The sequence below is a fragment of the Phyllostomus hastatus genome, unplaced genomic scaffold, assembly GCF_019186645.2.
Source record: "Phyllostomus hastatus isolate PE091 unplaced genomic scaffold, TTU_PhHast_1.1 phas_scaffold_21, whole genome shotgun sequence".
In the NCBI taxonomy this organism is placed as follows: Eukaryota; Metazoa; Chordata; class Mammalia; order Chiroptera; family Phyllostomidae; genus Phyllostomus; species Phyllostomus hastatus.
In genome coordinates this window covers 32,975,256-32,990,570 of record NW_025334017.1, presented here as the reverse complement: position 1 = coordinate 32,990,570, position 15,315 = coordinate 32,975,256, and the positions used below count along the sequence as shown (strand labels likewise).

The following is a 15,315-nucleotide window of genomic DNA, read 5'->3' as shown; positions in this document are numbered from 1 at the left end:
AATATTCATCCTTAACCTATTTTGGAAAATCACGGCTAGACTTTTCAGTGAGGTAAGTGAAGTGAGAAACTTAGCGAAGTTAAATCGCAGAGAAGTTAGGCCGATTCATTGCTCTTTTATAGAGTCACTGAACTTTTGTAAACGCACCAGGTGAACAGGAAAGGGTCTGAGAGGGAAAATAAGTACAAAAGGAAAACACAGATCGGGCCGGAGACAAAATTACGAAGAAGTGATAACTCTAGGCCCGGTTGTTGCCTAACATTTGATTGCTCAAAGCAAAAATAAAATAGGAACCTTCCAAAAAGTCTTCAAAGTCCTTCAGCTCTTTAAGGTAAAAACCTATGGATCTTGCTGGCTTCATGTTACTTTCCTGCTAGTTTTGGGAGAAGTTGATCATTTAGAAAACGCTGCCAGAGTTAAAAATGCAAGGGGCAGTGAGGGAAAGTAATGCATGCGCGCAGCCAGTGCTTGACGTGGACAAAATGAGAATGAAAGTTTCTGAACTCACTGTTGTGAAGTTTCTTACATGCTGCTCGTTTGCCTAGAGCACTTTCTCAGATATTCCACCAGTTAATGTGAAAAAGCCAACCAGCTTGAAAATGGTGTGGGCTTTTTTTCTTTCCCCAAGTATGCCAGGGTTGTGAATAAATACAGGGTTTGTATGGGAAGATGAAGTGTTTCCTGTAAGTTGTGATGCTGACCGGACATTCTGGAAATGATACCAACATTTTGAGGATTTTTTTTTTACCTTTAAGTGAAAGTTTATTAATGACATGCTTAATCTTAACGAGTCAAAAATATTGTTGTTAGAGCTTTTCTCTCCTCAGTTTTAAACTTTCCTTTTTTTTTAAGTTGTACCCCGGGATGAAACATCTCTAGGTTTTAGTTGAATAGATAAGGCCACTAATGTGCTCAAGTTTGAGGATTATTTCTGGGTATTAATAACGTGAATAGAAAACTCCTGAGGGGAAACAGAGTTTACTGCCAACATTCTGACTTGATTTCTCTAAATGTGAGGCATCCCAAAGCTTCATTAATACTCTGTTGGCAAAGTATTGTTTCCCATCGGTGAGCTGATGTGTGCGGTTTCCCGATATATCTGTCGTACGTTGGGGTATGTGTGTGTGGAATACTTTTTCACACGTAATAATAGCCAAGTCCGACACTCTCCAAGTAAATATTGGAACATAACAAGTTCCTTACAAAACAGTTTGTCACTTCTTTGCATTCTAGACGCTATAAGGGTCTCTGCTGCTGTTTAGATGATGTGCTTTGTGTCTTCAAGGTAACATTAAACGTAAAGAGAAAAGTGTCCCAGTAGCTGTGCATTCGGAGCTGATTATAGAGCTCAGCATTTTGACGATAATATTTTAAATGATTTTATACAGTTCTTGCTTAAAAACCACTTAGAATCTATATTAGTGTGCTAATCATGGGTGAGTTGCACATGCCCCTACCATATTTTCAGTATTATTTTTACTTTTCTTTTAAGTCATATTACTTCTGAGTTTACTCTGATTTCCACAATGTAGGTCTCTGGACTACCCATAAGGAAATCTTCATTCATCAGGGAAACCTTCAAAACGGAAATGAATGCAGCTGTGAAAAAGCTGCTTTTAAGATTCTAGTTTGTCAATGATGTTTCTATTATATTATTGTTGTTATTGTCTGTGTGTGTGTGTGTGTGTGTGTGTGTGTGTATGTGGAAAGAGACAGAGAAATAGTGACCGCCATTTGTATTGAATGATCTGCATATTTCTATTAAGAATGCCAAAAAGTGTTAAGTTTTAATACACTCCTGTCTTACCTTCTTTGTTGAAGTAAATAAACATTAGTGAAAGTTTTAAAAGAACTTATAGCAAATTATTTTTGAGCTAGAACTATATTTCTAATTGGAAATGAGTACAAATGGTTGGGTTAGTGGCCTTTAAATGTTTTCCATATTCAGATATGTAAAAATTAGTATTTTTTACTTAAATATCCCTTTGATAGCAAACAATAATGCAACAATACTATGCTATTGTGTGTAAAAGAAAATGAACTTTAAAAAAGTTATGGGCAGGTGTTTATCATTGATTGAAAGGGAAAAGGACTATTTTTGAAATAAGCGATGCACTTAAAATGACTGGTGCACGTTAAAACTTATTCTTATTAAGATATTCTCTGGTGTGTAAAATGAGGCCATTCATTCAACAGTCTGACAACTTTCCACTTGGTATTTGCCTTTGCTTAATTTAGTTTCCGCAGGACAGCTCGTGTGGTAGTCTGCATCTGTTTTTGGCAGGCATAGAAAACTATAAACTCAGACGGTTTTGCCCCAAATAGTGCAGCTCACAAGTTACAATCAATTTGATAAAAACAGTGAAGTTTTATGGACTTGCTTTCTGTCGGTCATCCTTGGTGAAGCTTTCAGGTAACACATTTCTTTCTCTCTCCCTTTTGCTGGTTATAACTACTAATACCACTGATTACTTCTGAGTCTTGTTTACTCACTTCTCTTATTGTTTATTGAAATTTGAGCAGATTTATGGCAGCATAGCTAGGCTTGGATTTACTTTGTCTATCTATATGATAACTACATTCCTCTTTTGATATGATCATACAGAAAGAACAGAATTTTTGTTACTATGATAGTCATGATTTATGGAATCTTAGGAGCCCCTTAGATAAAATATGAAGGAACTCTTATAGCCTTTGCCAAGCAGAAATTTAATCTAATTCTCTGAGGGTACTTGTAATTCTGATGTATAGAGGAGTCTAATGTGCTTTGCAATCATTTACATTGAAAAAAATCAGCAGAATTTTTATAATTATCCAAATTATTTACCTCTTCAAACCTTTAACCAGTGGATTAAATATGCTAAAATGCCAAGTGTTGTTTTATACTACTGTTCAGTAGCAAATGAGGCTGCAGAGGGAATAACCACTTTAAAAAGTTTGACCTGGTGTAGAAATTGGTCTTAAGCCATTTGTTTATTTGTGTAGGGTATTTGATTAATTACACAGGGCCCTTGTAATATCTTGAATGTTGGTATCCTGGTCACCTTTAGGGTTGTCATATCGCCCTGTGGCTCTCTGATCTCTGGGAACTGACTTTGTTGGCCTTTGGCTTGGTTCTCTGATGGTTATAATAATGTAGAACTTGATTTAGGTTAGAAAAGAGATCTTGTATAGGCATAAGGAAACCTCCTCACTAGATTTGCAGAAGGACCTATGGATGAAAATTATTCAGATTACTAAGAGTTAGATGAAGAAGCCTGACGGACCACAGCAGCTCTGCGGGCTATTGTCGCAGCAACGTCTACTTTTTTTGTAATCCCACTTTCTTTTTTTCCCTCAAGAGCACAGATCCAAGTAGCAAAAAACAAAGATGAAATTATCTCTGTATTTCAAATTTGAAGCATCCTTGGAAATCATTTTCCGATTCAGCATCATGACTTCAAATACAAATGACATCTGAACGTTTCAGAGAAGATGCTAAGGCTACACTTTTTCGTCCCTCAGTATTTTTCATTAAAAATAAGAAAGAAAACTTTTAATTTTTAAATATTTTCTAGCTCTTTAAAAGCCTGCAGTAAATGCTTTACAAGTGGCTAGACACCTTCCCTGGTGGTTTAGTTTATACAAGCAGGAAACTTTCTCTCCTACTCTTTCTCTCTCTTTCTTGTTTTCTTTAAACCAACTGATGTAATGCCAAACTTTGCTTTAAAAGAACAGACAGAAGTAATTGGTAGCTTTTAACTTTTAATAATGTTCTGGATTGGTTTTAGTGGCCAAAATGCCATTTAAAAAAAAAGTTCAAGTAAGAACGGGCTTGTGGCCTGAGGAAGAAAGGCTCTGTTGATGTAGTTATTTTTATTCTTGTTTTTCAATCTGTTATTAAAAATCTTTCCTGCTGAACACTGCTGGATCTCTCCAATTGCTCTCTGTGATGGCTGGTGCATTTCAGGTTACCGTAACTTACACAGTTTTGGGGTTTGGGGGAGAAGTGGGTATTTGCCTTGCTTTCTTTTTTTTAATTTGGAAAAAAACAGTTGTTTTTGTTTCAATTGAAATGAATTAATTAAAATTATTAATGGCAACAGGTCAATGAATATGCTTATCTAAAAAATGCTACACCTGTTAGCAACAGCCTGAAATGTGGGAGTTTAATTGTAATATTAATCATTTTTATATACAGAGGGAGGAAAATATATGAAACTTTACAAAAACTGCATTTTTAGAGGGAAAGTGTTAATTTTAAAGGGTCAATTTGCTTCTGCTGGCGGTTCTTTTTTCTCCCAATTTTACATGATAGGTTTTAACCCTATTAATTACACAGCATTTTTGTTTCCTTTTTTTTTCTTTTTTAAATAGTCATTTTCTTTCTTTCTGATCTTGCACAGGCAAACAGAACTTTCTCGAATTAAGAGACATCTTGGTGATGTTGATTGACATCAGGGCAACTTCCGAATCTGGCAAGTAGGAAAATCTTTCAGGAGGGCAAAAAGATTTGTGCCAGTGTTTCCTTCCACAGGCAAAGACATTCCATCCCGAGATGGGGCCCTCACCCCATTAGGTGGGCCAGAACTGAGAAACATTTCTGATGTGGATTGTTCATAAGGTTTAAAGCTTGTGGTTGCTTGTCTGGGACAACTTTGCTTTTAACCCCAAATTTGTTCTGAGAATTTTTTTTCAAAACAAAGTACATTTTAGAAATAATACTAAAAATTAGGTATCACATGGATACCTTAAAATGTCTTTTAGGATGTGTATAATGATCATAAAAGCGTTCCACATATTTAGGGAAGTTGAGGTGTTCTTTGAGCAGAAATTTGATTTACCTTATGCATTTCTCAGTTTTTCTTGTGAGACCTGTAGACTGTTGTTCAAATCAGAGACATTCTTTTTTTGCTGGTTACTTCGTTCCTTAAGGATTTGTCAGGAAAAAACTCTAGGAACTTATATTAATCTGTAAGTTGTTCTCATCAGCCTAGTAGAATGTCTTCAAGTGAGTCTTGGTTATTTTATTTTATTTTTTCCAAAGTTTTCAAGCCTAAATTTTAAGTTAGGGGTTTCCCTGTCCATACATGTTTATTTAATGAATGCTGGCTTATTCAAAACTGAGGGAACAGTGATAAAGTTTAGCAAGAAGAAAAGAAAAGGGAGAAGCAGGTATTCAGAACTGCTTTCCTTTAATATCAGCAGCTTGTTTACTGTTCAGTGGTGGGGAGGGGTTGGAGAGGCTTTGTGGAAGATGATACAAAAAAAAAAATCATCAATTGCGCATATGATCCCCTCCCCTTAAGGTTTACTTAAACAATATGTTTCAGTTTTGCCTCAAACCATTCAGCGCCACTTCTGCTCCAAGAATCCACCACTGTCTTGGTTCCTGAGCAATTAAGGATGACACTTTGTTATATAATGAACTGCAGTATTGTTTGAACAAAGGTAACATATTTTGCTTTGTGTAATTTTGGGGTAGCTGGTAGTAGAATACCTATAATATGAGAGGAAATCTAGCACTGTAAGTATCTGGAAATGTTTGAAGTAGTCACAGTAGCTGTTCCATGTTTAAATCATTGCTGCTTTGTGTGCATGCTATTAGAAGTATGTTTCCTATATGTGATGTATGTGGACTGATTGTACGTAGATACCCTTGATGGTGGGGTCTCACATCTGAGCATTAACTCGACGCTTTAAATGTGAATCTTTTAAAGAGCTACATGACCTACTTTATGAAGGCTAGAAGTGTGAAATTAGTATGGGGTTTAACCGTAATGAAGCCATCATTATCACAATACTTATTATGTCCCTTGAATTTACTAAGAAATTTAAGAAATGACAAAAAACTATAAATCAAAATGCTACCTTTCAGTGTATTCTAAGAAATGCTTCTGAAGATAATGTTTTCAAAGTCCCATTTTTGTTGAAATCAGTTAAGTGACAGTGCTGTTTCTGAACATATCTTTTTATGGGACAGCACTTTATAATTTACAATTCTATCATCTCAAAACGTTATGTAGAAATAATATGGAACATGTAACAACTCTGTACTATGACCATAGCGTTCTTCCCTAGGGTGATGGATTCTGTGCGTCACCCAAATGTGATGCTGTTTGCTGGGCTTGTAATACTGGTTTTGAGGGTTGATGTATGTCCTATTTCATCAAGCAACACAATGCAACAACTTTGGTATCTAGGTAATTGACCCAGTCAAAATAGGCTCTGGAAAATGTTCCAGATACTTTTAAGTAAGTCAGAAGTTAACTTATACGTTCAATTTATTTAACACTTCAATAAACAAATGACTCATTGTCGGTTCTTTAAGCCTTCTATTGTAGATAGTGTCAGAAGGAAGTTTTTAAGTGTCTATAGTTTATCTTGTTTCTTTTTTTCCTTTATTTGGAGGGGACATGGTTCTTTTATTTGCATTTATAATTGCTTCATCTGTTAATTACTTTTTGTTCATGGTAGTGCATAGTATAGTAGTATAAAGAATAATAAGCATATTCATATTATCTAATGTATATGTCTCAAGCCTAAAAAATGCATTAATATTATCTTAGATTGAGTATTATAACAACCAGGAATGAACCCTGTATAGGATGATAGGTAAAACACAAGTGATATTTAGACATGAAATATATTTTAGTTGTAGAAAAGAGAGATAAAAGAGATTTTGCTTTAGAGCTTTTTTTACTTATAGAATCTGGACAGAATTTATGAAACTTACAGACAATAAACATTTATAATATAACATGCTTCTTGATTAGATTCTACAGTGTAGCTTTCAGTGAATACTTGTGAATCACTATTTCACTTTCTCTTTATAGAAGCATCTATTATGTCTGAGATCAGATACATCTATAAATAGTGTGAAGATACACAGTGGAGGTTTGTTGGTGGAATCTAAATTTCTCTATTACACGAAACGCTTCATGTGCAAAGGGATCAAGCATTACTAGTCCAGTTTTAGCTCCTGTTTTCTCCGAGCTGTGCCCAGTGCAGCCTGTGGCTGTGTGGCTTCATGTGAACTTAGTGCATACATGGATGTGCACATATCTGTAGTCTCACACATATAAAATGTTTTTGTATGAAGGCACTGAATGGAATTTTAACATACACATTTTTTTAAATGACTTCAGTCTTTGTAATATATGTTCCAATTACTTAATGCATCCCCACGCTGATTTGGGGGTTAACTTCATGATACTTTTGGTTCTGAAATGAGAACAAGATTGGCAAAACAAAAACCAGCTTCTGCTTGTGGCTTCTCTGTGATGTCATTACCCTCACATCATCCTTAGCTCTGAAAGATGTAGAATAAATACATCAGCCTGTTTTTCTCTCCATACTACGAAGCAGCTCAAATGTATAAAAGTTTCTAAAGGAGATTTTGGCATTTGTTTCTGCTTTATTTTTTTGAAGCCATTAAGTATTTTTGAAAGAGAATCTAGCTCACTACAATTTTAAAAAGTACCGTTCAACTGATGGAAGTTAAGATTGGTTACATACATGTTAATTGGAATCAAGGCCCATGTTATTACATTTTCTCAAATATTAGTCTGATCGTTGAATGATCCATAATTCTCCATCAATTATTTTTAGATGTACCTTTGTGATTTTTTAAAATTGTGTATTGTTTGTATTTGGTGGCTGAATTTTTATGTTAATAAAACAACTTAAATTATAAATGGGAAAATCACAGTTGATTATGTTTAATACTGTCTTCAAGTTATTCTTTTTAAAGATTATTGTAAATGTTGCTTCTTAATTAAACAAAGTTAAGTAAGTTGTAGAAAATAACCTAGGCACAAGTGGCCAGAGCAATGAGACGTCCAAGTAATAAGTAACGTAAAACATTATTTTCTGTAATTTATAAGCAGGTAGTAAAAGATGTTTCTCCTCTACATTTAGAATGAATTTGCAGGACATTCACTGTGTATAAGATTTGGTCATTTACTATAAGAATGTCACTGTCATCTAAATCTCTATTACAACGAACAGTTTATTTTACTCTCTGTCTCATCACTGTTTATTTTACCTTTAAATGCCCCGTTCTTAGGACAATTTATGTCACGGAAAGAGTGCCCTAGTTATTTACTTTTTACTTTTTCTTTGTACTTGATAAGTTTTCAGTAAGAAAGCTGCCACTCATCAAATGTAAGGCCGGCAGTAAAAATCGTAATGTGCGCATCGTGTATGTAAATACGGGTTCATGATCTTGCACGTTCACTTCGTCAGGCATTTAACTCTTTGCTGTTACGCTGTGTGCACACCTGTCGTGTACTTCTTACCCTCAGGATAGTTCAGCATATCACTGTTAGTGCTTAATTGTGTGTGCCTGCTCGGGACACTCCCTGAATAATTGGATGTATCATTGGTAATAATGAACATTTAAAAATGAGACCAATAACGCTTGGAAGTGAAGAATACGATGTTAGTTTTGAGTGTGAGCAGGTTTTCCTCCTCTTTGTTTTTCGCATTTTCGATGGCTATTGAGGGAGAGACTTAAATAATAGACAATCCATTATAACCTAAGGAACAGTTGCTATATAAAGCTTCATTTATTTGCATATTTTTGGCACAGAAAACTTCTGACCCTTTGCCTGTGGTACTTGGGAATTTTAGATAAACCCCATTGGGGTCACACTCATCAGTTCCGGCTCCGCGTGACAAAAAGCATTCTCTAGCTTCTGTGGCGCTACTGTGCTGCTTTCCTTCAGGAGTGGACGTCCTGTAAGTTAATTTGGCATTTGAAAGCACAACCAGAATTTTTCCTTTTTGAAAATCTTCTGGCTGGTTTTCAGAGTAAGCAGAGCTCACAGGCTGCGTGATGCCGTTCATCTCAGGATGCTAAGGGAAATTATGCTGAGACCAAGCATGCTTCCTCGCCATGCTTTATTACCATTTTTTCTTTTTCTTTTTTTTTTCCTCTTTGGGTTCTAATATTTTAGGTTTTGAAGAAATAAGTATTTTTTCTTTTTAAAGGAAAGATGTGCTAGCTGTGGAATTTTTACCTACATTTCTTTATTATATGATTTGGAGGGGGCAATATTTGAAGAGGAGGAAGCTCCAATACTGTAAAATAATATTTCATTTATTGTTTGTTGCAAGCAGGCCTTTGCCATTCCATTTGTATGAGGAAATACATCGAATGGAATTAAAGAAAGTTGTGGTATAATTTTGAAACAATCGTAAGCACCAACTGTGACATATTTCTGGCAAAAAGATTTAAGACAATTTTAGTTACTCAGCGCTTCTCCCAAACTCTGTAGGCCCCGTTTATAAATATATATTTGACAAGTTGATCACAGATGATGCTTGAAATGAATGTGTCTTGATTCAGGGAAGAGGGTACTTATATTATTCTCACCGTCAGTAAGCTTTATTTAGATTTGCAAGAAATAGAATGCCAGCTATCATGTTATCAAGCCTTTGAAGTTATGACTGAAGAGTTTTATTGTTTATGGTAGCTTATGTTCAATAACATCAAGCACAGGCAGATTAACATATTTGTATGTTGAGCCCTAGCAAAGTTCAATAAGTGATTGTATTTCCATCAAGATTTAGAGAGTAATGTACTAGAGTCGTAGTCCTCTGCTCAGGGCGATTCTGAAGTTTGGAATTTGGAGCTGATTTGGGGGAGCTACGGCATATATATAATACCAAGGTAGAAGTATTCAGGGTGATCACCTTTTATAAAAGTTAGTTCTGCCTTTCACATCTAGGAAAATATAGCAGTGAATGTTTGCGTTTTGTATGTTTTGTCTCCAAGCAGAGGAAACTGACAGTTTTATGTTTTAAGTGCCGAAAGTTGTTCTTGGCTAAGCAGTTCCTGAGTTAATCACTGGGATGTTAACTTGAATTTTTGTCTTTAAAAAGTTTTCAATTTTTAAAACGAAATATGCCTCCATTATTTCCAAATTGACATTCTGCATTCTGGATTGGTTTTTAGAGACATGTTTTCCAAATTCTCTTGTGTTACTTGAAGTCCATTGAAATATTTAGGGTTTTTTTTTAAGATTTTCAGAAAAGAGAGGAAATACTTGATCTTTCTTAGGGTTTTCTCATTATAGAATCCTTGTTATTTCCCATATGATGCAAATTAATTTTGCATTATTTTGTATTTTTTCCTTTTGTGTTATCTTTTTAGAACCTCATTTCGAAACATCAAATTCAGGGATCAGTGATTTCAGCTCGGCTTCCATCCCTTTTTGTGATAAGATATTTTGGTTGTTTCTGAGGATTCAACTATGGAGAAATCCTTACCATGTTACTTGCATGCTTTTATTTTTACTTTAAAAAAGAGTGGTGTTTGACAATCCTATATTTATTTTTTTTGAGATAATCACAAAAATTCTGAATGCGATAAAATAACATGACATTTAGTTATTTCTCATTTGCATCTTAGGCAATTTGTATCTACAAATGTGATTGCAGGAAAAGGATAAAAAATATTTTAATCAGCCTTGAAATTAGTTTGAGGTATTCCTTTGGAATTTTCCAAAAGTGGTAAGAAAATCTTAAATACTGTCAATACACAGGGTTAAAATTAAACCTATGCCATCACTGAAGATGTTAACCTGACGTGTTTTAGTGGAAAGATGTTTTAGTAGAAAGAAAAATTTTCTTTGGTATTGCCTGCATTTTATTTTTTGCAAACGACTTTGCTTAAAATGATTGGCGTCCTTAAATTATAGTTGTGTGTAAAGCAAATAAGGCTGCTACTATAAAGAAGTAACAGCTCTGCACATTGGTCTAAAGACTGCTTGCAAATATTTTCCTTTGGAGTAAATGCATCAGGCCCTAAAGAAAAAGGTATCAGTGGCAAACTTAGTATCCCTAACAAATCACCCAAGCTACTCACTGAAGTGGAGTTGACTCTGAGAGAGCCTGTTACTTGCACAGTGGAGTGTATTTAACAGTATTTTGGTGTCTCCACTGGTAGAAATGTGGACATTTCAACGGACCGCCTCCTTGTTTGGTCCTTGTGATGTCAGGGGAATGTTTTGCCAAAAGTTTGGTCCAGTGTAATCAAAACCGTGTTGTTGCAAGTCGGCTAATGTGATGATTTGAAATCATGTTTATTGTGTTATTTTGAAAGGATAATTTAAAAATTTTCCCTATTTGAAATATAATGGAAGAGCTGGGCCAGTTTTTTTTTTTTTTAGATTTAATTCAAAGCGTTTAGAGATAGATAAGGAATAAAGAACAATTCTCCAGATCGTTTCTTCTTTTCTTAATGTGGGAGAAAAGGGGGTTTATTTACGTAAACAATATTGTGGTAATAATTGGTCCCCTTTATTTTGACAATAGATGGTCATGTGAAAATATCAGCAAAATGTCTGAGCCCAGTAATATGTACTCTTTATTTCATTAGGTTACATCATTAAAACCATGGACAAAGGAAATATACAGGAGAGTAAGAATGTGATCACCTATCTGAGGTCAGGTGGAGAGTGGACTGCGTGGCCTGTGAGAGAGTTTTCTTAGTTTTGTGCTTGTGCTGGAAAAGCTAGCCCCCAGCTGGGGTGCCGATGGGCACCGAGTTCATCTTATGTGTGCAAATGTGTGATATCCTGCTTCCCACATACATGAGGAAATGTTGGTCCAGGCTGAAGAGTCTTTTAGCCTTTTTGTTGTTGTTGTTGTTGTTGTTGAAAAATAGACCCTGGCCAATAAAACACTTTTCTCCATGGCTGAAACTTGCCTTGAATGGTCAGTCGGAAATGGGCTGTTCAAGTGTAAGTTCTGTTTCATTGTTTCTCTTTCATTTGGGTATTATTCAGGGTGACCCTAAGGATCATTCTTTATTTTGAAAGATAGAAGGGGCATGAGAGTTACTATCCACTCTTAACAGAATCATCTTGTTTTACACAGGAGAAAACAGAAGATTAAATTAAGTGAATTTCTCATGATCATACAGCCACTTAGATAAAGGACTGAACTTGAACCTGTGTCTGGTCACCATCCTCATTTATACATAAGACACTAGACAATTTTGATGTTTGTTGAGGAAGTCTGCCTAATGTTTGAGATTCATTAATCTGTATTTTTCCTTTTGCATATAGATATGAGAACAAAATTAGAATATCATTTGTTAGTAAGCAGCAGGGAATTGATCATATAATATGTTGGTATATTCATATTATCTCCCTGTTAATACCTCACAGAGAATGGGGAATCAAGTTTAGTTTAGACCTTATCCTGGAAGGTTAAAAAGTTTCTGCAGACAATTTAGGCCTGCCTAATGTTTCCTTCAAACACTTGAGCGATAGATGTGTCTTTGGATTCACTTACATAAAATCCAGTTGGTACTGAAAATTGCTTATAAAATGGTTATTAATAAGAAGTTCATTTGCATTATTCTTCTCTCTTTAGGTTAAAATAACTCCAACATTTATCTATTTTGAGACCAATTTAAAAGATGGTCCATTTGAATTAAGGACTTTTTGTCTTCCAAGAAACTGGGATTTTTTTTTTCATTCATAACAGCCATTAGTCCCTTGGTTGGTTGAAAACTATAAACAGTATCTGTGAGATTAGGCCTAAAATGTGCAGTTAGTTACCAAAACACAGTTGAGAAATTATTTGTGGTATTCTATGTAAATTCCTCAGCATTTATAGAAACAGATTAACAAAATAATAATAAAGGAACCTCATTTATTTAATGCCTTTCTTCTTAATTCTGTCTTTTGAGTGATACATTTTAACCCAAGTGTAGTGAAAATTAAAGTTTAATGTGTTCATTTTTTTTTAGAATTTCTTTCATGTTCCATTTTTATCCATGAGCTTGCTACCCAAGATGGATGCAGTTACCATTTCTTTATTGATTAAGTGAAGCTGATTTTAATCATTTATTTGTTGCATTGGAAAAACAGGAAAATTTTTTCTCCTTAGACACCTGAGGTATTTCATTTAGATTTCTTTTTTTTTTTACTTATCTTTCAGTGCTAATAGTTATGCTGCATAATTAAAGGGTTAATGTATCTTTCCCCATCAGTGAAATGTATAGTTTACAACCCTGGGTGCCACTGTTATTTCCTCGTTTGTTTGGAAGAATTGCAGTAATTCCATGCAGAAAGATGTTGTACCTAAGTCATCCTGCAAACTCTTGTCAAATGGGCCCCTGGAGTGACGGTGGCCAGCCCGAGGAGGTGTGTCAGACCCGAGGAATGGGCCTGTTTGGTCTGGAGTCTGACTGGGACCCCTTTCATGTTGACTTGCAAGGTGCCTTGTATGTGTTTTCAGCTGTTTGTACTTCAGTCGGAGGGCAGGCTTGATTTAATTTGGTTGTGTTGTTTCATTAATGTTTCTTTAGGTGAAAACCCTTTATAAATGGCTGTGGATAGTTTCTCCTTTAAAATGAACAGTTTGCTTGTGGCAGATGATCATATTCAGTCAGTCAGAGATAATCAATGAAATCAGAGAACGGTGGAATGATTATCCACATTAAAAGGCAATTCTTCTAACATGGGTTAAAGAATCGTTTTAACCATTACGTTGGTCATCCCACATAAAATCTCTTTCTTGGTGTAGTGAGTGTCCTGTACAGGGAAAGGCTGAAAACCTCTGTTACTCTTACTACATAACTACCTAGGGATTTTTTTCCAACACTTCTTCTGGCTTTTATCTTTTTATATAGTTGATTTTTAATGCTATTAATTATAGTTTAAAATCCAATGTATACCTGATAGAACCATAGGAAATGCTAGAAATGCCTAGTTTGCCCTAGTTTTCCTTTATGTTATTTAAAATTTATTTTTCTAATAAATTATTGGATTCTCCAATATATGGACTATTTCTTTTTCTTTTTTTACTTCAGGGGATCGGAACCTTGCTGTGTCTTTTTGGCACTGCAGACCAAAATAAGTTCAAAGTGGCTCTTATTCTGGGCTTTGCTGATCAGAATGTACTTTCTTGCTGACTTTTAAAAGAGGTTAAATCCAGAAAAGGTTTAAAAAAGATGAGTTTTTTGTATTTCATTTTTTCTTGCCATTGCGTAAGGAATTTGCTTTGCTGATAAATCAGCATGCATTTAATTTTATTAAATGCACTATTATATTGACTCCCTCTTGGTAAGCCTCCTCTCACGTATTTTGTTTTATATTTTGCAGTCTGTTTTACACTTGTTCTCGTGGCACATGTTTGTGAGCAAAGACTATCCTGGATGTTTTATAGAGGGTAGTTAAGTGGCGCTTATCTTCTGCCCATTTGGATTATAATCCAATTGCCATTATTTTTGGAGCATTCTTGGAGTCTAGGAAAAATCCAGTTGCGATTCTGTAGCTGGTATATGGCTATTGAAGCTGACTGATAGGTGAGGGTTTAAGCACTGGGGTGATGTTAAGTAATGATGGGCAAATACTCAACCTGTCTCCTTTGACAATGTAGAAAAATACAAGGTAAAACAAGACAAAAGGCTACTTTTTATTTATTTCCAGATGGATTTCATCTTGTTCTTGGCATGGCACGGAGTCAAAATGTTGCTCTTTGAGATTTATTAATTAGAATGTTCTTGAGCCAGATATGGAATGTGGTCTATTTTTTTTTCAGAATAAAGATAAACCTACTCAGATATAAAAATAAACCCAGAGTGGGGAAAGTATGGAAAGCCTGAATCTGGGGTTCCTTCCGTGTACACCTTCGAGTCCCAGCTCGGTGAACTCCGCCCAGCCGCCTCTGTTTGTCCACGGCGCTGCACGGAGCACAGCGGTGGCCTCGTGGTGAGGTGGCCAAGCCCAGTGGCTGTTCCATCTGGCTGCATCTCTTCAATAGACTGGGTGCTGCCAGCTGTTTCCCCGAGCGTCCCTCCTGGCTTGGCTTCTAGGGCCCTGCCATACTTGTTCTCGTCTGTCCTTGACTTTCTTCTTCATCTCTATGCTTTTCCTTGAGGATTATAAGCCTTCAGCTTTGGGTCGTAGTGAAATAACTCTAGTGCAGTCACCTCTAAATTAACTTGGCTTCTGAGTTCCAGTGTCCGTGCTCTTCCAACGCCACTGCCATTGGGACTCAAATACTTGGTCCCAGGGCATTCCGCAGCCAGCCTGGGTTCACGTTCTCCCCTCTGAGAAGGACCTGACATCTAGCCCTGCCTGTAGGGATTCTGCCTGTTCCTCAGGCGTCTGCTTTGTGTTTCTTCTCTTTGAAGCCTTCCCATTTCCCTTCATTTAGATTTAAACGCCCCTGCCCTGGGCTCCCGTGGCAAGCTTGAGGAGAGGAAGAACATAACCCAACTCATTTTTGTTCTCTTTACAATGCCTTGGATACAGTGGTTTCTCAAAAGTGTTGCATTAAATGGAACATGGGGAAAGAACACTTTGTCCAGAA

The 15,315-nt window shown here is 35.9% G+C and overlaps 1 protein-coding gene across 6 annotated transcripts in view; it reads left to right on the top strand.

Moving 5' to 3' along the window:
- Window positions 1-15,315, top strand: part of TRPS1 (transcriptional repressor GATA binding 1) — a 553,804-nt gene that overhangs the window by 319,513 nt on the left and 218,976 nt on the right. The gene's annotated exons all lie outside the window — the stretch shown is intronic.